Genomic DNA, 22,738 nt, shown 5'->3' on the forward strand with positions numbered 1-22,738 from the left:
AGGACATTTAGCATACCTGCTCCCGAGACACCAAATGCCCGTTGTACCTCCCATTCATTGTGACAACCCAAATGAGCCCCTCTGTGGTTCCAAATGTCCCTTAGAGGGCGCCCCACAGTTCACTGAGAATCGCTGGCTGATGGTCAGATGGTCTTGCTGACAATAGTGAATCAACAGTTGTCATTCCTTCTTTTAAGCTGTTAGTTTCTTATAAACAAGCCAAATACTTTCATGATATTTCTCTTTTGAGGAAAGAGTGAAGAAACATAATGGAGTTATCATACACTAACAAAATTATGTAAATCAGAATGGGCTGGAACATGAGGAATAAATTGTATTTTACTTTAACTAGTCTGAGGACTTAAACTTCTGAGTTATGCATCACTGCCTGGAGATACACGTAAATGCTATAGACAACCCTCGGAAGAGCTGAGGAAAGAATGTTCACAAATCCAGGCTGCCTGACGTCCATTATCCAGACCACCTGCCACCGGGAAGAGCACAGTTTCAGGCCAATCCAAAGGCTAGGAACGCAGTACAGGGTCTTCTCAAGAATGTACTTTTTCCTGTAAAAACTCTTAAATTTTCTCCTTCCTTTGGAACATTCTGGATGTTACCTGGTAGTGTTGACAGATTTGCAAGTCTTGAGCCCCTTGAATAAAACTTTGTCATTTCATTTTAGTGGAGCCTCCAGATTTATTTACACTCTGTCGACACTTTCTACTTGTTCTGGTCAGAGAGAATAAATTTCATTTATATAATAGTTTGACATATTTAGATAAGGCAGAGCACTTTTTATAGTGCTTAGCAAATCGTGAACACTCAACAAATAGTTACAATATTCTTTATTGCTACCATCACCAGCTTTATTTGATTGTTAAATAGTAGTTAAAAGCAGCAATATTTTACACCATTTTGAGCTTAAATTCCACCTGAAAAGAACTATTTTTATCTTTTCCAATTCCTACATTAGCACTCTAATCTCCCAAAGATTCCATTTCCTTGCCTATAGAGGTGGGGAATTGTATTGACACTATGGGGTTGTTATGAGGCTTAAATGAGACTGTTTGTGAAGTACTGGTGAGAGACAGCAACTAAGCAGATTTGAGGGGGGGGGGGTGTTTGTTTTTGTTATTTGAACAGATTCAGGTGAGAGCAGGGGAATCAGGGTGTGAAGGGGATAAAAAACCTCAGATAGCTTCTGAAATCTCTGTGTAACCTAATTCCAAATATTAAATGTACATACTAATCACCTGGGAATATTGTTAAAATGCAGTTGTGAGTCAGCGAGTGAGGGTGGGGGAAGGGGCCCTGGGATTCTGCATCTAACAAGCTCCCAGGAAGAGACTTTACAATCTGACAGATCTGGATTTGCATCTGGTTCAATCATTAATTTTATGTGATGTTATCTTTGAGATTCAGACTCCATATCTGTAAAATGGTGATAATAATACACACCTTATATAATCAGTATGATAATTACACAATACAACATCTATAAAACAATTGCCATACTGTAGACACTTAGTAAAAGTTTTGATTTCCTACCCAGAAGAAAACTTGTAGAGAGTTTTGAAAAGATTGATCAAACTAATAAAATTTCATTTTGGTGATACAGATTTATTTTTCTTAAAAGTGGTTGTGGCCTGCCCTAACCGGTTTGGCTCAATGGATACAGCATCAGCCTGAAGGTTCCCGGGTTCAATTTTGGTCAAGGGCACATGCCGGGGGTTGCAGCTCCATCCCCAGTGGGGGGCATACAGGAGGCAGCCGATCAATGATTCTCTTTCATCATTGATGTTTCTCTCTCTCTCCCTCTCCCTTCCTCACTGAAATCAATAAAAATATACTAACAAACAAAAAAAGTGGTTGTGGCCCTTGCCAGTTTGGTCAAAAGTGTGGGTGGCCTTGGGACCCCTGAAGTGTATGCAGTGTCTGAATTTAGGACAGTCACATGGAAAACTGAGCCCATAACTTGTGGAGTATGACCCTACTCTGGTGGTAAACATCAGAAATGTATGGCAGTACACCCCGTTGCAGGTGAAATACAATGGAAAGAGACATAGAGCTGAACCTCGCCAACATATAATGTGAGGGAGAAATAAATCTTCGATGTCTTGAGCTACCAAGATCTTGTTTATTTTGGGAGCATCATGTAATCTAATCTGACTGGTACAAAAGTACTTAGATTCCATTCTAAAGGAATTATGTCTGATTAGCTAAATTACTAATACTTAGTCTGGTGGGGAACATGGTATACCTCACAGGGATACAATGGCCTGTGATCACTCCTGCTTTGGGCTGCTCAGCATATTTTGCCCATTCCTTTTTGTCAAGTCACTGGCTCGCCCCTATCCCTGGATCCAGGGGTGGGCATGTTCCACAGCCAGGCCATTCTCAGTAACTGCACACAGTGATGGAAAGAGATCTGCAAGAGGCAGTCCAGGACCTCTCCCCAGGGTTCCCTAGCTTGGAGTGTAGCTGAAGCTCCCAGGGACCCCCTTTCCCATCCTGTGGAGAATGCCTGTCTGCAGAGAAGCTGAGCAGAGATGGCAGAGATGAAAGACAGACATCCATAAAGACAGACCTCATGGCATTGCACCCCAGTTTCAGGACTCTACACCCCAGTTCCTGCAGCTCAACTTTTCATTCCAGAACTCAGCTTAGAATCTTTCCCAACTGCATGAGCTCGGAATTATTTTTCTTTAAGCTGATGTGAGTTGGATATATCTCATGATAACTGAAGAGCCCAGACTAATGCAAACTACAATTGAAACAATTTTGACTATAAGAAAACTCTTTGGGTGAATTTTGTATTTTACTTTTGTTTTAATGGATTGGTATTGTTAAGTTGATACATTTTCAGAATTCTAGCTTAAAAGAACCCTGGGAACTACCAAATACAGAGATCACCAAAAGAAGAGAAGGACTCCAAAGTGAACAAAAAGACTTGAATTTCTAAAATTCTCTTGGATAGGCCAGGCCATGAGTAACTGTTGTCTAAGTAAGCAAATAGTATTATCTCGAACAACTAAGCCCAAGTTATCTCATTATAAACAAAATTTTCCAGAATAGTAAGTCATTTTTAAAAGGATTGTAGCTTGGTAATTTGCATTTGACTTTATCTAAGCTCCTTTTGAGGAATGATTTTATACAAGTAGGGTTTATTTTCTCTCGCTGGCAGTTTTGAGACAAGAAACAAAATAAGCACAGTTGCCTATACTGCACATAGCATGTGACTATGTGTTTGGCATCAGACAGACCTTAGTTCGGGTCCGACTTTGTTGCTTAACACCCATCATGCCTTGGACAAGTTACTCAGCTCCTCTGGGCTTCAATTTCCTTATCTGTAAAATAAAAGTAATATTTACACTATTTATAATCTGTAGATTAAATGCTTAACATATATATTTAGCAGGGCATATGTTCTATGCTTAATAACTGATAGTTACTAGTATTATTATATTGAGTCATCCAGGCTGCTTCCAGGCTGTCTAAAATGTGTTGCTATATAAAATAAAATCCTCTGCCAAAACCACTTTGGGTGGAAAGTTACTCATGGGATTGGAAAGATGCCTACTTTTGCTAACATCTGTATAATCATTATCTTACTATCTGAATTAAAAATAGTGGGATTAACTTTTGAAAAGCAAATAGCAACCATATTGAGGGGCAGAATGTATTTAAAGAGAAAACTGATCACTTTTAATTTGGTCTAAAAATATCGACCTCAAGCTGAAATAAGTAAAGAACGGCTTATTATTACAGTCCTTTCCCCCTCCAAGAAACCTTAGCCCTTTAAATCTGCATGTAACTAATACAGTGTTATTAGCTCATGACAATGATTTCACTTGGCCAGATGGTTTCCATTTGGCTCAGGCAAGTATTCCCAGAGAAATGGCTCCTAGGAAAGCATGTCTCCATACTTTATAAAGTAGTTCTAAGAATTAAATGAGATAATGTGTGCAAACTATTACAGTGCCCAGCCCTTAGTGGGGACTCAATAAATGTCAAGTGCACGCTTGTGCGCGCGCGCGTGTGCACACACACACACACACACACACACACACACACCTAAAAAGGGACCTGAGGAGGAAGTTCTAAAGCAGAAAGGGCAGAGTCTGGGAGAGTGGTGTCAGTTGAGGAGACAGTTAAACGATGAAGGTAAAGTCAGTGGTGGTAAATGCTACAAAGCGGGGCTGGGAGGGGAGGGGACTAATGGGGGGGGGGGATGATGACACATTTGTAATTCCTTAACTAATAAAGAATTTAAAGATATAAAAATAAAGTAAAAAAAATAAAATAAAAATGCTACAAAGAGGTCTTTGTGGGGTTGTGTGGGTTTTTTTGTTTGTTTGTTTTTAGCTAAATTCTACATTTTGACATCTCACATAGTTGGCCTTCTGACCTCCATTCATGTGATGTCATTAGAGATATTAGATCACCCTTTGAGACATGTAATAGCAGGAAGAATGATCTCAGTGTTGTTCAGAAAGGAAATCACAACATGAGGGTCTGGCTGTTCTGGCATCATTACCTTCAATCAGAAAGAGGCGCCTGAAAAGCATCCGTTGAACCTGGCAGCGGTAACTTTGGAGGAGGAGTTTCAGTAGGATGGGTGAGGTACTGTCCTTTGAGGAACTATGACATGTGAGAATGGCGATGCAGAAATTACCTGTTCTGTTAGAGGGTTGGCTCGGACCAGAAGAGGACACCCAAAACAGTAAAGTGGAGAATAGGATCAAGCTTGCTTCTTTGTTTAAAGATGCAAAACACACATGAGTGCATGCTCAGGGGGAAAGTTGGAAATAGAGAAGAGAATGATAGTTGGTACGGAAGGTAAGAGGTTGTAGGATCCAGAACACAAGTGGCGGGTGCACACCTTTCACTGTAGAATGAGAAGGAAATATGAATGAGCATAAATGTCATAAACTTTTAAGAACGGGAGTAGAGAGTTTACATTCCTCATGGTGTACTGTACGACATTTGCTCTAAACAGTTAGACCTGAGACTGAGGGGCAAGAAGTTCAAGGGAAGGAGTATAAGATTGATGCATCGAATTAGAAAACTAGGTGATTGGTTTGATATCAGCACATAATAAATTTTGGGTACAATAGCTTTAAATCCACAAATTTCTTCATGGAGTCAATGAATGACCCTACTTATAAAAGGAACTGGAGCTCTTCTGAGCTTTTGAACTAGGTCTTTGGAGGGTAAAATTTTAGTCTGAAGCTTTGCTGGGGAAAAAAAAAAAAAGTGGGTTTAACCTAAGGAGTAGGTATGTGTAGTTAAAAACTGGAGTCATGCCCGAACGGGTTTGGCTTAGTGGATAGAGCGTCGGCCTGCGGACTGAAGGGTCCCAGGTTCGATTCCAGTTAAGGGCATGTACCTTGGTTACGGGCACATCCCCTGTCGGGGGTGTGCAGGAGGCAGCTGATCGATGTTTCTCTCTCATAGATGTTTCTGACTCTCTATCCCTTTCCCTTCCTCTCTGTAAAAAATCAATAAAATATATTTAAAAAACAAAACAAAACTGGAGTCATGGATCTCATTCTTCAAGGGTTCAAGGATTAGCACAATGATGGAAAAACTCCCTCTCTCTTCTGCTCTATTATCATTTTACTAGAGGCCCGGTGCATGAATCCATGCATGGGTGAGGTCCCTCTGGGCCTGCAAGGATCGGGCCAAAACCTGCAGTCCAATGCTGCCTGCAGCTTGCTTCTACCTGCCGCTCCCACTCATCCCAGCCCCACTGTGCCTGCTGTGGGCTCGCCAGCCATGAACCCTGCATCTGGCGTCCTCCCAAGGGGAGTGGCCTGCAGGAAATTGGCTCTCCAACATCCCCCAAGGGGTCCCAGATTGTGAGAGGGTGCAGGCCAGGCTGAGGGACCCCACCAGTGCACAACTGGCTTGGGAACAACCGCGGGAGGGCTCCAGGGCTGTCTGGCCCATCTCACTCAGTCCCTGGACCCCAGTAGCAAGCTAACCTACTGATCAGAGCATCTGCCCCCTGATGGTCAGAGCACATCATAGCGAGTGGTTGAGCAGCCTTAGCATATCATTAGCATATTATGCTTTGATTATTTGTTCGGTTGTTATGCTGTTTGTCCTATTTGCATATTACCCTTTTATTATATAGGACTATTGTATTTGTTTCCTGGCAGCCTTTGTTGCAGACACCCTCTTTGCTCATGGGAAGGAAATTCATAATCCAAGGCCATTCCCAGAAGCTTGTGTTATGATAACCTTCTGAATTTTACCTGGATCTCCAACATTATTAGTCAGTCATTTAAAAATACTTTAGTGTTAAAAGCTGTTGTGGCGAGAAACTAAGATGGCGGCATAGATAAACACCGGGAAATTTCTGCTTCCCACAACAATCGATAAATGCATCAAAAACACAAGGTGGACATCATCCAGAGCTACAGGAGGGCTGGCTGAGTGTAAATTCTACAACTAGAAGGAGAGAAAAGCACACTGCGAGCGGGAGGAGCTGCGGAGGTGGAGTGCAGAGGTACGGGGGCTCGCGCGCGCGCGGAAAGGGTCTGGCACCTGAGGACGCGGCTGTCTTTTTGAATCCGGAGGGAGACACAAGCTCCCGACGGCTCTGAAATCCGGTTCCGGGAAGTCTCTGGGGACCCAGGGCTCATACGGGGAAATACTGGACTGTCTGGCAGCGGGCGAGCTTGAGAGCGGCTTTCCCTCAGAGGTGCTTGCAGCCGTTGCCGGGACACTGGGACTCGCGACTCCTTAGGGCAGGGCTGAGGCTCCGCCATAGCTGCTTTCTCAGCCCTTTGATTCCTTGAGACCCCGCCCCACCCAGGCTGCGGCAGAGGCTTTTGCATATGAATGCCCCGGCCATTTGCAACCTGTAATTACCTAACCGCAGCCGGGCCAGATAGACTCAGAGCTTCCAAGAGAAGGCCCAGGCCCCACAGCGGCTTGCATTGCTACACAGCTGAGCATCATCAGGGCAGCTGATTCTCGCTGCCAATTGCCCTGGAGGTCAATTCCTCCCAGTGATCCTACAACAACCAAGGCATAGCTACAACAAGACTGTGCACAAAGCCCACGAGGGGGTGCACCAAGAGTGTCCACCTCAGGTAACTGGGGAGGCTGAGCTACTGGGCCCTACAGGACACCTAGCACACAAAGCCACTCTATCAACACAGGGAAGCAACCAAAATGCGGAGACAAAGAAACAGGTCACAAATGGCAGAAATGGAGGAAAGCAAACGATTGGATATAGAGTTTAAGGCCACGGTTATAAGGTTTTTCAAGAATTTTATGGAAACCGCCGATAAATTTAATGAATCCCTCAATAAGTATAGGGAGACCATGGAGGACATGAAAAAGGACCAACTAGAAATTAAGCATACACTGACTGAAATAAAGAATAATTTACAAAGATCCAGCAGCAGAAAAGAGGATCCCAAGAATCAAGTCAAAGATTTGAAATACAAAGAAACAAAAAATACCCAACCGAAAAAGAAAAAAGAAAAGAGATTCCAAAAATATGAAGATAGTGTAAGGAACCTCTGGGACAACTTCAAGCGTACCAACATCAGAATTATAGGGGTACCAGAAGGAGAGAGAGGGCAAGATATTGAAAACCTTTTTGAAGAAATAATGACAGAAAACTTCCCCTACCTGGTGAAAGAAATGGACTTACAAGTCCAGGAAGCGCAGAGAACCCCAAACAAAAGGAATCCAAGGAGGACCACACCAAGACACATCATAATTAAAATGCCAAGAGCAAAAGATAAAGAGAGAATCTTAAAAGCAGCAAGAGAAAGACAGTCAGTTACCTACAAGGGAGTACCCATACGACTGTCAGCTGATTTCTCAACAGAAACCATGCAGGCCAGAAGAGAGTGGCAAGAAATATTCAAAGTGATGAATAGCAAGAACCTGCAACCAAGATTACTTTATCCAGCAAAGCTATCATTCAGAATAGAAGGTCAGATAAAGAGCTTCACGGATAAGAAAAAGCTAAAGGAGTTCATCACCACCAAACCAGCATTATATGAAATGCTGAAAGGTATTCTTTAAGAAGAGGAAGAAGAAAAAGGAACTCTTACCATTTGCCACAGCATGGATGGAACTTGAGAGCGGATAAATACCACAGGATCTCACTCATTTGTGGAATATAATGAACAACATAAGCTGATGAACAAGGACTGATCCAGAGACGGAGAGGCATTGATTGGACTGTCGGGACTTGGAGGGAAGGTAGGGGAGGGTGGGGGTAAGGGGGAAAGATCAACCAAAGGACTTATATGCAAGCATATAGGCCTAACCAATGGACATGGACAACGGGGGGGTGAGGGCATGAGCGGGGGTGGGGGGCGTGGGGGGTAGAGGGTAACGTGGGGACAAGGACACATATGTAATATCTTAATCAATAAAAATATATTTAAAAAAATAAAAAATAAAAAAATAAAAGCTGTTGTGGCTCATTGTAGAGTGAACCTGACTTTATTTCAGTTCAAAGGTGCAATGACATAAACAGCACACAGAGAGCAATTTTATGGCTACACAGGAAAACGCAAGAGATAAGCCTGAAAAATCTAATTGAAGTAAACAGATTCCAAGTAAGTTTTGGCTAATATTGGCCCCTCTCCAATAGGCTGAGTGTGTCATAAATTATTCACATGTGTTGATGAGTTACTCTGGTTGCCATGATAAGAGGCTGGCTACTGCTCCATGTCCAGCTCATCCTCAATTTCTTCTAACAAAAGAGCACTCTTACCATGAATAGGTCCCCCTGTCTCTGGAGAGATTTTTTCGTACATAAATAAAAGCTGCCTGAGTCCCTGGGTCTTCAGTCTCGCAGAGCCAAATGACAGCACTATCCGTTTCTACCACAAGGTGGCGCACGCAAACCTCCAAAGATGTGGCGCAGCTATGCTGCAGAATGCCAGCCTTCACAGAGCCAGAAGCGGGTGTTAGAGTAGAAAGGATCGTCTAAGATCCCATGCGTTTCACAAGTGAAAACCCTAAGACCCAAAGAAAATAAGCGACCCAGCCGAAACCACACGCTGCTTTGGCTAGGGCAGGATCAACGTCCGCGTCTCCACATTGCCAATCCCAAATTCATTCACCAAGAGGCAGTGGTTTTCGATCAAAAACAAACGGACAAACAGAAACACTCTCTTTTATCCCAACGAAATTGTATAAAGAATACATACTTCTTCCACACGCTTCCCCCCCACCCCCCCAAAACCCTTCCTTGAGTAGATAAATGAAAATAGATTCTCTCTAATTGAAAGAATTGTCCCTGCCCAGCCAGGGTGGTTCAGTGGTTGAGCATCGACCTATGAACCAAGAGGTCTCCGGTTCAATTCCCAGTCAGGGCACATGCCCGGGTTGTGGGCTAGATCCAGTAAGGTGGGGAGGGGAAGGAGGAAATGTAGGAGGTGGCAGATCCATGTTTCTATCTCTCTATTGACAGATGAGAACTCTGAAGCCTAAAGATCACAGAGCCGGGAAATGGAAGAGCTGGAATTTGAGCCTCAGCAGTCTGGCCCCAAAGCTTGTGTTCTTAATCCCCAAAGCTGTGGCCTCCCGAGTGTGCTGGCAGCTTTGCTCAGAAAATTGCAACAAGCAGGCAGCCAGTCTCTCCATAGGCATCCCGTCTATCTAGTAATTTATCTGCAGCTCCACTCATCCTTGAATCCTTCCCTTTTCTATCCATAATTTTGATTCCGATTTCTTCAGTGCCCCAAGGACTTGCTCCACCAATTATTTTTCCTTACCCCTCTACAGAAACTGCCCCACTGAAGCTTCTAATGAAACCTTGTTTGACAAACCCAGTGGCTGCCCGAGTCCTCTGCCTTCTAACCCTCTCCCAGGGCACTTCTCCCCTGCTGGCCATGCCCCTGGCCCTCAGCCTCCATCACCTTACAAAACACGATCCTCCTCTGGTCTTCTCCGTGCACAGCAGATGTTCACACTCCGTTTTTTCAATGCAGAAGTTTGACCCCCACCTTAGACCACGTAACTCAGAATCTCATTCTGAGGCCCAGACATTTTTGCTTTTTCAAAGTTCCTCAGGTGATCTGGCTGCACAGCCAAGGTAAGAACCACTACCCTTAATAAACCAGACATGGCAGGTAAATATGCACGATTCCACTCACCTGAGGCATTCAAATAGTCAAATTCATGGAGATGGGAAGTAGAACAGGGGTTACCAGGGCCATGCAGACTCCATGCCATCACTGTTTCCTTCACCTGAAGTGTCTTTTCCTACCTTCCTGCCTTGCCTGATTTATCCCTACTCCTCCCTCGGGCTCAGCTCAGGGCTGGTGCTAGGCTAATTGGGCATTGCATTCTCTCTCTCTTCCTCAGCAATCTCATTTGCTCATAGCTGCAGCTCTTCCAAACATATTATTCATTCCCAAACCTTCAGCCCTGGCAGTGCTCCTGACTTCCGACTCAAGTTCACATTTCCCACCAGCTCTTCTCCACAGACACCCTCTTTCCTCTGGCACCTCAAACCCAACATGTCCAAAACTTGAGTTATCTATCATTTGCCTTCGTTCTACCTTGCTTTTTCCTCCTGTGTTTTCTTTTTCAAGAATTAGCATCATCCTGTATTGTGTATATCAAATACTTAGAATGGTGTTTATAGCTACTGTTATTATGTGGAAGTTAATAATATTAACAGTGATAGACTTACAACAGTAGGAATGTGATAAAGACTTTTAGAAACATGGTAAAACTGGTAATGAAGTACGTATCACTCCACAGCATCTCCATATTTAAAATAGCATTTAAAAAGTCAGTCTCTTAGAATAGCAAGGTAATCTTAGCAAAGTAACTTGGGGCCAAATACATACTGTAATTGATTACTCCCAGAGCAATACTAGGTACAATGAACAAAAATTCCTTTGAAAAGTGGAGCTTTGCCAGAAAGTGTGATGAAAAATAGAAATACTAAAATATGTATGTCAGATATATAGACTAAGAAGACACAGGTGGCCAAAGGTTGAACAACTTGATGTCTCTCTAATCAGGATGTGCTATAGATTATATGTCTTTCAAAATAAGTATTAAGATTAACTGACTAAACAAAATAAGTGTAATACTGTCCCAAAGGTGAGCCAATCTGAAGGAATAAACAAATTGTGGTATGTACATATAATGGATTATTCAAACTTAAAAAGGAATGAAATTCTGACACATGCCACAACGTGGAAGAAAAGAACCTTGAAAACATTATGCTAAATAAAATAAGCCGGTCACAAAAGGACAAATGCTGTATGATTTTACTTCTATGAGGTACTTAACGTAGTCACGTTCATAGAGACAGAACATAAAATGGTGGTTCTCAGGGACTGCGGAGAGGAATCGGAGTTAGGTTTTTTTTGTTTTTTTAAAAATACATTTCATTGATTTTTCACAGAGAGGAAGGGAGAGGGATAGAGAGCCAGAAACATCGATGAGAGAGAAACATTGATCAGCTGCCTCCTGCACACCCTCCACTGGGGATGTGCCCGCAGCCAAGGTACATGCCCTTGACCGGAATCGAACCTAGGACTCTTCAGTCCGCAGGCCGACGCTCTATCCACTGAGCCAAACCGGCTATGGCAGGAGTTAGTTTTAATGGACACAGAGTTTCAGTTCAGGAAGATAAAGAAGTTTCAGAGATGGATAATGGTGATGATTCCCCAACAGTGTGAATGTGTTTATGCCACTGAACTGCACGCTTAAAGATGGTTAAGGTGGGTGGTAAATTTTATGTTATGTATGTTTTACCACAATTTAAAAAAATGAAAATAAGACCCATTAAGCTCATTAGTTAATAGACAACCATAAAGTTTCCTTAGGTATTCATAGGGTGGGGCAAAAGTCATTTTACAGTTGCAAAACACAGAGTTTATCCTTATATTATTATTTATTATATATTTCCCTACTAATAGGTATAATTTATAAACTTTCATATATATATAATATACTTCTCAAGGTTGAAATATCAGTAAGGAGAACAGTTTGGGAAGCAACTTTCAAGTATATTGAAATTAAAATTGGAAAGAAATAATTAAAAATAAAAGTATAGCCGAAACCGGTTTGGCTCAGTGCATAGAGCATCGGCCTGCGGACTAAAAGGTCCCAGGTTCGATTCCAGTCAAGGGCATGTACCTGGGTTGCGGGCACATCCCCAGTGGGAGATGTGCAGGAGGCAGCTGATCGATGTTTCTCTCTCATCGATGTTTCTAACTATCTCTCTCCCTTCCTCTCTGTGAAAAATCAATAAAATATATTTTAAAAAAATAAAAGTATAACTTGCATCTAAGAAATAGCTGCAGGAGGAGGAGGATGGTCCTTTTAAAAAGAGAACAACAGGGAAATAAGGGGTACTTTATTTTAATACAAAAGTCAATTAGAACAGAAATTCTAATATAAACCTGTCCCTACACCTCTGCCATTATACAAATGGAATATTTAATTTTAAGTGTTATGGAAAAATGAAGAACTATGAATATTAAAATTGCATTGTATTCTCTTTTTTGATTGAATACCTTTTTACTGGAAAACATCAAATCAAAAATATTTCCCAAAATAATAAAGTTAGCATGTCCGATATGTTCTTCCCCAGCCGCTCCTGAAGAGGCTTTAGAGAAGCAGTTAGTGTTCCCAAAACATCCATGTGCTTCTCCACCTCCTCCAGGCTCCCTGGGGTTTGGGGCTGGGGCCACGTGACGAGTTCTGGCCAGTAGCAGGCTGCCAGGTGCCACTTCCTGGCTGAAGCAGTTAAAAGCCTGTGAGCCTCCTCCTCTCTATATCCCTGTCCTGGTGACTGGCAGGTGAGAAGGTGATAGAGATCACAAGATACAGGAAGTCTAGATCCCCAAGAAGTTGCTTGGACACAGACCCTGCCAGCCTGCTCTGGACTTTCTGATAAATAAAATTTTGTTTCTTAAGCCACTGAGATGTGAGGGTTTATTTATACCATCACACAGCCACACACTTTTACTGACATAGAGTGATGATAAAGTAGGAATTATTAGTAACCTTCATTAAATTCTAAGAACGCTAGAGGGCACAATTGTGCTATGGAAAACCTTGGCCTATATTGTAAATGAAGCAAGGTGAGGAATTTTAGTAAATCTGTTAGCTACATTTCGCCATTTGAGATCATTAAAATAAAAAAGAAGTCACAATACTTTCATTTTGACACAACACCAATAAATTCCAAAAACACGTAAAGCATGTGTATACATTTACAAACATGAATATTTACATCATAAAACTAGTAGAGTGTTCTCAGTGTAAGCGAAGAGTTTGTTTTCCATCTGTATTTTTTTTTTCTTTCTTCAAATAGGCTTATCTACTGGCAGTGCCTGTTAGGCCACGCAATCCATAAATATTCTAACCGGATCACTTGAGAAAGCTGAGGTTTTTAAGGTCTCATTATAAAAGGTGACCAGATGTTCCAAACATCAAGTTGTGACAGAAAGCTCCCCACCCATTGCAAATATGCTGAGTTTTGAGCAGACTTCCTTTTCCTGTTTCCTTTTTCCCCTCTCTCCCATTTTTTTTTCTTCAAAGTCTATTCAAAAGCTGCTGCCAAAACTGTCTTCCTCTGTTGTTGTTCTGATGACATCATCCCCTTCCCTAGCTCACCCTTGTCTCATGATCAAAGTTTGCCTTCATTTCCTTGGACTGTGGCTGTGCCTTCCTCTATGTCATTTTCCCCTTATACCTGCTTCTTCTCACCAACTGCTACCCAGGATTGTTATTTTTGATGTCTCAGAGTTGCGGTATCTTATTTATCTGTACTTTGAACAAAGAGAGTATTTCTGTGTCTTTATCCCAGACTTTCCCAGGTCTCTTCCAAACCAACTTCAGGTACATATTCATGCTCTAGAACAGGGGTCCTCAAACTTTTTAAACAGGGGGCCAGTTCACTGTCCCTCAGACCGTTGGAGGGCCGGACTATAGTTTAAAAAAAAAAAACAACTATGAACAAATTCCTATGCACACTGCACATATCTTATTTTGAAGTAAAAAAACAAAACGGGAACAAATACAGTATTTGTATTTGCCTGTGGCCCGCGGGCTGTAGTTTGAGGACCCCTGCTCTAGAACTTATTAAGCACCTTTCTACAGGCATGGCATTGTCCTGGGTCCTCTAAGGCAGAGTATGAAAGAAGTAAAAGGCATGGTCCTTAAACTCAAAGTTAGGGGGAAGCCATTCAAGTTGGGCCTTTGGGAGACCAACTGGAATTTATTCTTCTTTAGAGACTGAAGAAATAGGAGAAAATTATTCAATATCAAATAACTACACCATCAGAATGGCAGGTTTGGGGTAATTCTAATTATTTTATCATCTTATCAAGATTATAACTTCAATAAAAAAAGATTTGAGTCTTAAATTGGTGTTAAGGATATAAATCCTGCACCAACTTACAAAAACTATTATTTCCACTACATATCACACTCCTTTAAAAATATTTTTGAGTGAGTTTAAGACAATATCATATCAGTATCATATCAACAGAGAAATTTTATTATAGCCCCTTAGAAAAAGGCAGCTGAGTCAAACCCAAGACTCTAACTTTAATATGAGAAAAGTTATCATCTAAAGTATATGATATTATTTAGTGAACCAAACTGGAGTATAAAATTAGTTACTTTGGTTATAACCTACTGTTATTGATGTGATATATACAAAATCCATTTTGCATTCCTATTAATGTAAAATTTTGAGATTTTAAAATGCCTAATAATCACATGTATTGAAACAAGGGTCCTCAAACTACAGCCTGCAGGCCACATGCAAATACAAATATTGTATTTGTTCCCATTTTGTTTGTTTTTTTTGTTTTTTGGTGTTTTTTTTTAAATATATTTTTATTGATTTTTTACAGAGAGGAAGGGAGAGAGATAGAGAGTTAGAAACATCGATGAGAGAGAAACATCGATTAGCTGCCTCCTGCACATCTCCTACTGGGGATATGCCCGCAGCCCAGGTACATGCCCTTGACCGGAATCGAACCTGGGACCTTTCAGTCCACAGGCCGACGCTCTATCCACTGAGCCAAACCGGTTTCGGCCCATTTTGTTTTTTTACTTCAAAATAAGATATGTGCAGTGTGCATAGGAATTTGTTCATAGTTTGTTTTTGTTTTTTAAACTATAGTCCGGCCCTCCAACGGTCTAAGGGACAGTGAACTGGCCCCCTGTTTAAAAAGTTTGAGGACCCCTGTATTGAAAGAACATCATTTCTTTTTGTATTATTAATTTCAGAGAGAAAGGGAGAGGGAGAGAGGTAGAACATCAATATTGAGAGAGAGAATAATTGATCAGCTGCCTCCTGCACACCCCCTACTGGGGATAGAGCCTGCAACCCAGGCATGTGCCCTTGATTGCAATCAAACCTGGGACCCTTCAGTCTGCAGGCTGATGCTCTATCCACTGAGCCAAACTGGCTAGGGCAAGAAAATCACTTCTTTTTTTCTTTTTTTAAAATATATTTTATTGATTTTTTACAGAGAGGAAGGGAGAGGGATAGAGAGTTAGAAACATCGACCAGCTGCCTCCTGCACGCCTTCTACTGGGGATGTGCCCACAGCCAAGGTACATGCCCTTGACCAGAATTGAACCTGGGACCCTTGAGTCCACAGGCCGACACTCTATCCACTGAGCCAAACCAGTCAGGGCGAGAAATCACTTCTTAACTGAAGACCTGGATGATATTTTTTACGTAAGAGTTTAGAATTTAGTCTAATTAGATTTGGTGTATTAGAAAGCATACTAAGTTAACAGTTCCTAAGTCAGTCATTAATTTGGTGCTTGGTGCTTGGCGTACTAGTTTGAATCTCTCATTCCTCAGTTTCCTCACCTGTAAAGTGGGGACAGTGACATCTACTTACCCACTCTTTAAGATTGTAGTAAGCATCTAATGAAAGAAAGAAAAAAAAAGATTGTTGTAAGAATCAGATGTGATAGTATACTCAAATAATTTGACAAGTATGAAGTATTTTTCAAAGTAAGGCAATATTGTCATTATAGTTATGCCACTGAGATTAAAGATGTTGTGGTGCAAACAAATTATATACTTTATTGTCTGGATCAACTAAAAGTTCATGTCATCTTTAGTTGTTTATGGAAACTGTTTTAGACTTACAGGCTTACATAGCAATATAATATTAAGTAAATTAAATGATCTGCCTCTGCTATTATAACTTCTCCAAATGCTTCATTTCAAATCAAGTTAATATTTGTGCAAAAGAAAAATTATTTACTCTCAAAATGTGTATATTTTTAGGATTACAGAATTCAAATTCCCTGTCATATTTTTCCTGACACAATAATATTAAGTATTCTGAACATTTTTATCATGTGCTTACTATGTAGCAGGCATTAAACTAGAAAATAAAAGCTAGAAAATAGAAGTAAAATGAAAGGTACCTGGCATAGAAGAGTATTATTATTTTACTTGAGTTTTTAAAATTAAAAACATAATTTGATATTTTAAATGACTATAGAATCAAAGAAATAGTATTGGTATGCCACATTTATTAAATTGTATTAATATTTCTTATTAGATATAACCTAAACATAACCCAAAGTAAGAGGCAACAGGCATTCTTTGAGATAAAAACATAAATAAAAGCTATTGGAGAAGCACTGATTCAGGCAGAAACCCAAGGGTTCTGATTAGGAGTCAAAGGCAAGGGGTATTTGCAAGAAAGAGAATAGTGGCCTTTAGGGCTTGGCTCAGTGGGTAGAGTGTTCACCTGCAGACTGAAGTTCGATGCTGGTCAAAGGGGAGCTTATTGTTTTTAATTTTTAGTACCATAGTCATTAGTTCTTAAGTTATAATGTCTACTTTCCTGTTATCTTTTCAAACAGTTCTTTTGGACACAGGGTTGCTTTCGGCCCAGACCAAAGTTCATTTTGCCCCATTTTAACATTCCAAAGGTTTGAGGCATGGCAGCTCTGGCTCCATTTTAAAGTGGCTCCATTTATATTATTTTTTACAAATAGTAGCCAATTTTATTCCCAGTTCATAGAGAAAGAAACTGACACTAAGAAAAGTAACTTGTCAGGTTCATACATCTGGTAACTGGAATTTGAACCCGAGCAAAGGTGTTCTTCGTCCCCATGCTGCACGAGCTCAACAAAAGGAACGTGGACAAGTACATGTTTAGAACTGGTATATAGACCAGGAGTCCATGAGGGCATTTCTGGATAAGATTAACATTTAAATGAGTAGACTGAGTGAAGCAGATTGCCCTCCCTAATGTGGGTGGGGTGGATCCCATTCAATCAGTTGAAGGCCTGAATAGAAAAACAAAAGTTAACCCTTCCCAAGTAAAGGAGAATTCCTTTTGCCTGACTACCTTCAGAGTGGGACACCGGCTTCCTTCTGTCTTTGAACTGGAACTGAAACATCATCTCTTCCTGGTTTTCAGCCTTTTGGACTCAGACTGGAACTGCGCAATTGGCTCCTCTAAGTCCCCAGTTCACTGACTCAGACTCACACTGCAGAGCTTGGGACTTGGGACTTGTCAGCCTCCGTAATTACATTACGTACAATCTCTCTCTCCAATCTCTCTCTCTCCTCTCTCTCTCTCTCTCTCTCTCTCTCTCTCTCTCTCATCTACACACACACACACACACACACACACACACACACACACACACACACACATCCTATTGATTCTATTTCTCTGGAGAGCCTTAATACCAATTTCTTAAGGCCCACCCAAAAGCTAAGGAGAATGGAGAAATTATGATTCTATAATATTTTATAGTTCATGTCTGAATAGGGTAAAAACAATGATTTGTTCCAGTCATAACTCTAACACTTAGTAGTTGTTTAATCTTGAGTAATTCACTTAATAAATGAATATCATTCATTCATTCATTCATTCTACAAATACAGAATGCCTTTTCTGTGCCAGGCCCAGAAATTACTGATGTAGGCATTTTGGAGGTCTGGGGACCAGAAGATCTGCAACCCACTGTGGGTTCTTAACTTTGCACAGGAAATAATTCAAATACCAGCCAGCATAGAGCTTAAAGTGAAAGGGAGTTTACTAGTGAAGCAGTGAGACAGAGGGGCTACTGCACAGACAGAGCAGCCCCTCCCTGGTGGGATTTACTTTTTATTCAGACTGATTTAATTGAGGGGTAGGGTATTCGATAAGGGAGAGGACTATTCAGGATTTTTCCAGGACAAGGGTGGAGACTTCTCCGAAGAGATCTGTTGGCCAAGTTGTGTTCTTAGATAGGCTTTCCCTTTCTGATCATGGCAGCTGTCGGTTGTATTGTTTACTACGCTAATGTATTACTTAATGACACTAGGGGTTACCATAAGGTAAAATTAGTCACCGTGTTGGATGGAGCTGATCTTCTGCGAGTTCTAAGGCACAGAGCCCTCCATGTAGCCCTCATTGGTTACAGCTGCTTGGCCACATACCCTATCTCAGCACTGTATGAGGCACTGAAAATGTCAGAGTAGGTAAGATAAAGGCCCCACCCTTAAAAATTCAGTAGAATGAGAGTTAGAGGCATTTCATAGAAAAATTCTTGTTCTCAAGAGTTGTAAATGTTGAATTATCAGACACCTTTATCTCCTACTCTACCCCAGCACAAACCCTCTACTTCTGGCATCAATTAGCACTCTTACCTTCAGCCCAGCTAGGCTCTCCTGTTGCTTCCTTGTTTCACTGTCCTAAGCCTATTTTTGCTGTGGCCAACAAATTCTTACTTACTCTGCTGCACTTTGTCTCTTGATTGAAATCTTTCCTTCTAGAAGACAAGAACTGGGGTCTCCTCCTCGCACTGGTAACACTTACAGTAAAATGTACATTCCTGGGAAGGATCCGTCCTGCACCTCAGCTTCTGGAATGGCTGAGAGGGAGATCTTCCAGATGTCAGGGGTTCTGTACACACGCACATTCCTTCCCGAGGTCTTCAGTGTGTTATCTGTAGGATTTATACATGTCTCAGGCACTGATACACAACTGAAAAGTTCAAAAGCTTAAGTCCTCGGGCTAGGTAAGGTAAAATAAAACCTATTCATGTTTCAACCCATTCTGATTTAAGTAATTTTGTTAGCTCAGCTATGGCACCTCCATTTTGTTTCTTCATCCTCTCCTCAGTTTCATTGTTCTGATTTTTCATAAACGACACAATGAAGTACATACCTCATAATGGAAATTTTGTGTAAAATATTTTCAGTTTCCAAGTGGTAAACTTAGCCCAATAAGTTCCAAATAAGCCACTTATAATGTTATTATGAGAATGACTGACATTATTTGTTTATAATTATAAAGAAATTAATCAACATCTGAGATTAAATATTTTCTGTTCGTGACAAGTATGCAAAAGTACTTCGTCATGTAATGTAGATGAAAAAGGGGCCAAATCCTAAACCTGACAAGCTCAGAGGAGGCCTGCATGATGTGCCTTCCAAACTCAGAGACTGACAGCAACCACATAGGGTGATCTGGACAAAAATTCCTGTCTGGCCGGTGTGACTCAGTGGTTGAGCATCAACCTATGAACCAGGAGGTCACGGTTTGATTCCCGGTCAGGGCACATGCCCAGGTTGCAGGCTCAGTCCCCAGTGGGAGTAAGCCAATCAATGATTTTTCTTTCATCATTGAAGTCTCTACCTCTCTCTCCCTCTTCCTTCCTCTCAGAAATCAATGAAAATATATTTTAAAAAATAAATATAAATATTCCTAATTATAAATGAGTCAGGGAGGATAGTCACATCCTAAGGTGTAGCTTCCTTGACAAAGGTCAATCTTCACCGTAAGTGAGAAAGTCTATTGTCTTTTTGCATCTAAGAAAACAGACCTATGAAATATCAGAATATTCACCTTTTCTAGGGCCCTTAGGGCACAGCCACCACAACAGAGCAAGAGACCACAGAACCCCTCATTGTGTTCTTGCCCTGAATAACATCTCTGTGTGCTGTCAATGTTAGTTATTAACTATCCGGTACCCACCAATGTAAAAGAAATATGTGTCTCTCCATTTTACTCTTTATCCAATCCCAGGACACAAAATCGACATGAAATTTAGTTGCACTAACAAAATAGCTGAAGGAGAAATAAAGAAAACAATCTCATTTTACAATAGCATAAAAACAATAAAACATTTAGGAATAGATTTAATCAAGGAGGTGAAACATCTATACATTGAAAACAATAAGGCATTGATTAAAGAAATTGAAGAGGATACAAATAAATGAAAAAATATTTTCTGCTCATATGCGGTAGGCAGAGCAAGGATGATGGGCCAGGTACAGGAGGTCATGAGGGTGGAAAGCCCCAGGCGCCTTGCAATGGATAATTGTAGGGTGGGACCTCGCCCCCAGGGTGACTTTTCCTCCCCTAGCATATCGCTGGTCATGTGGTTTTGACCCCTTGACCTTTCCTCCCTAGAGATAACATTTAGGCCTCAGTTGTATTTCAGCTCCAGGTCCAGAAAAGCAGCAAAACCAGACCAGTGACCCCATGACTGACCTCAGGACCAGCTGTATTGAATTATGACCCACTGCCCTAGTGAAAAGTTGTTCAACATCACTAATCATCAGAGAAATGAAAATCAGAACCCCAGTGAGATAGTACTTCACACCTGTTAGAATAACTATAAGCAAGAAGACAAGATAACAATGTAGGCAAGGATGTGGAGAACAGGGAACTCTTGTGCACTGTTAGTGGGAATGTAAATTGGTAAACAGCATGGAAGTTCCTCAAAAATTAAAAATAGAGCTATCATATTGTCAGCATAGGCAGTTAGAGTCATTAATATAAGGAAGAAAGCAAAAGGGAATGAAGTAATTTTCATAAACTGAGAAGGAACAAGTAACAGAACAGAATTTCCATCTAGCTTACTTATAAACAGACCCATTAATACACTCTAAGGGGGCTGCCTCCATCCAGAATGGGACGGGAAACCTTAGAAATGCTAAAAGCCCTGTACCGGAGGTGGGGGAGGAATTCCTCTGCTGGGGCACATGGGCAGTGGGAGTCAGGGTGATGAAATAGAGGTAGGGCCTAGGGTGGGGACCATTGGAAAGGTAATTGGGTTGGATAGAGGGCATGAAACCCCAATAGAATTTACTGGGGCCGAAACCGGTTTGGCTCAGTGGATAGAGCGTCGGCCTGCGGACTGAAAGGTCCCGGGTTCGATTCCGGTCAAGGGCATGTACCTGGGTTGCGGGCATATCCCCAGTAGGAGATGTGCAGGAGGCAGCTGATCGATGTTTCTCTCTCATCGATGTTTCTAACTCTCTATCTCTCTCCCTTCCTCTCTGTAAAAAATCAATAAAATATATTTAAAAAAAAAAAAAAAAAGAATTTACTGGGAAGAGAGCCCAATCCAAGCCCTCGAAAAGTTAGGTATTTGAGTTGGATAATTTCAATGGTTCTTTGTCCTTTACCTAAAGTTTAGGTCCTAAACCAAGAAGATATATGGAGGATTAACAAAAGCCTCGAGGCAGTGCTTCTAGAGTCTGTCCACCCCCTAGGTCCCCTAGGGTGTATTATTTCCCCTTAATTCATAATAAAATCTTACCATCACATTTAGACTTCTCCACATGTGTGCATTTGGGATTCTTTCCTCATGTTGCTGCAAAAGGACCTATAGTGCACACCAACAACACTATCCTATACAATAAAAGCATAATATGCAAGTTGACCGAACGGAGGAAGGACCGGTCCCAATGACGCACACTGACCACCAGGGGGCAGACGCTCAATGCAGGAGCTGCCCCCTGGTGGTCAGTGCGCTCCCACAGGGGGACCGCTGCTCAGCCAGAAGCCGGTCTCATGGCTGGTGAGCGCAGCAGTGGTGGCGGGAGCCTCTCCCACCTCAGCTGCAGGCGGAAGGTAAAAAGCAAGGGGTCCTGGACTGGGAGAACCAGGACTGCGAGAGGGCGCAGGCCAGGCTGAGGGACCAACCCCTAACCACCCCCGCCCCAATGCACAAATCTCATGCACCAGGCCTCTAGTAGGATTATAAAGAGGTTCTATTTTTCTCGGGGAGGAATAATGCTGTTGTAATAAACTGGTTATTATTTAACAGGATAGGAGTGAAAGGGGAGACCAAATAATGCAGCCATGACATTCATATAGCTTTGCAAAAAACTGCATTTAACACTCTCTAAGTCTGTTCCCCACTGACTGAAGGTGGAAGGGACTGTAAGAGGCAGTTCAGACACAAGCCCAGTAAGGTCTAAGCCTCTAAGTGAAGTGAGAGAGAGTGATTGCCCTTCAATCTCACTTGAAAGCAAGTCAGTGACCAGGATGGGAGTGGCCACCGCAAGCCAGAGAAACCTGAATATATAAACTTCTAGACAAAGGAACCACCCTCTCTTGGCTCCTGTGACTCCTGCTGCAGGGAGCTGCGCCTCACTGTGCCCCCATGGCCCACGGTCACGTTGGATCCACATGTGGACTAATGGGCTTTATTCTGGCTTGAATGCTAAACCACACCTGGCTGCAACATGGAATAGAAACTCTGGACAGTGGCCCTGTTTCTGGCTTTGCTGAACTCCCTGCTGCCCCTCTTTCCTGACTGGTTGGGGGAAATGGGACATTAGAAACAGAGGAACGTAACTCCACACCAAAAAAATCTTCTACCACCTCTCATCCTCCCCTGGTGGCTTCTGAAAATGCTTATTTCAGTGGCACCCCAAGAACCCCACAAGCAACGGAGTTCCCCTTGGACAGCAAAATGATCCAGCAATCTCACTGGTTATCTG

At 41.8% G+C, this 22,738-nt stretch overlaps 1 long non-coding RNA gene across 4 annotated transcripts; it reads right to left on the bottom strand.

Annotated features, from left to right (window-relative positions):
- Window positions 1-610: 610 nt before the first annotated feature.
- On the bottom strand, window positions 611-21,636 carry LOC118662723. Of its 4 annotated transcripts, none has more exons than XR_004969855.1 (7): window positions 21,550-21,636; window positions 19,977-20,069; window positions 18,816-18,945; window positions 15,882-15,907; window positions 4,538-4,888; window positions 3,264-3,347; window positions 611-729 (listed from the first exon to the last, which is right to left on the bottom strand). It is a non-coding gene; the product is annotated as an uncharacterized LOC118662723 (long non-coding RNA). The 4 variants fall into 4 exon arrangements; XR_004969856.1 differs by having other exon boundaries at window positions 15,851-15,907; XR_004969858.1 differs by having other exon boundaries at window positions 18,732-18,945.
- Window positions 21,637-22,738: the final 1,102 nt, after the last annotated feature.

This window comes from Myotis myotis, unplaced genomic scaffold, assembly GCF_014108235.1.
Source record: "Myotis myotis isolate mMyoMyo1 unplaced genomic scaffold, mMyoMyo1.p scaffold_m19_p_9, whole genome shotgun sequence".
NCBI classification, from domain to species: domain Eukaryota; kingdom Metazoa; phylum Chordata; class Mammalia; order Chiroptera; family Vespertilionidae; genus Myotis; species Myotis myotis.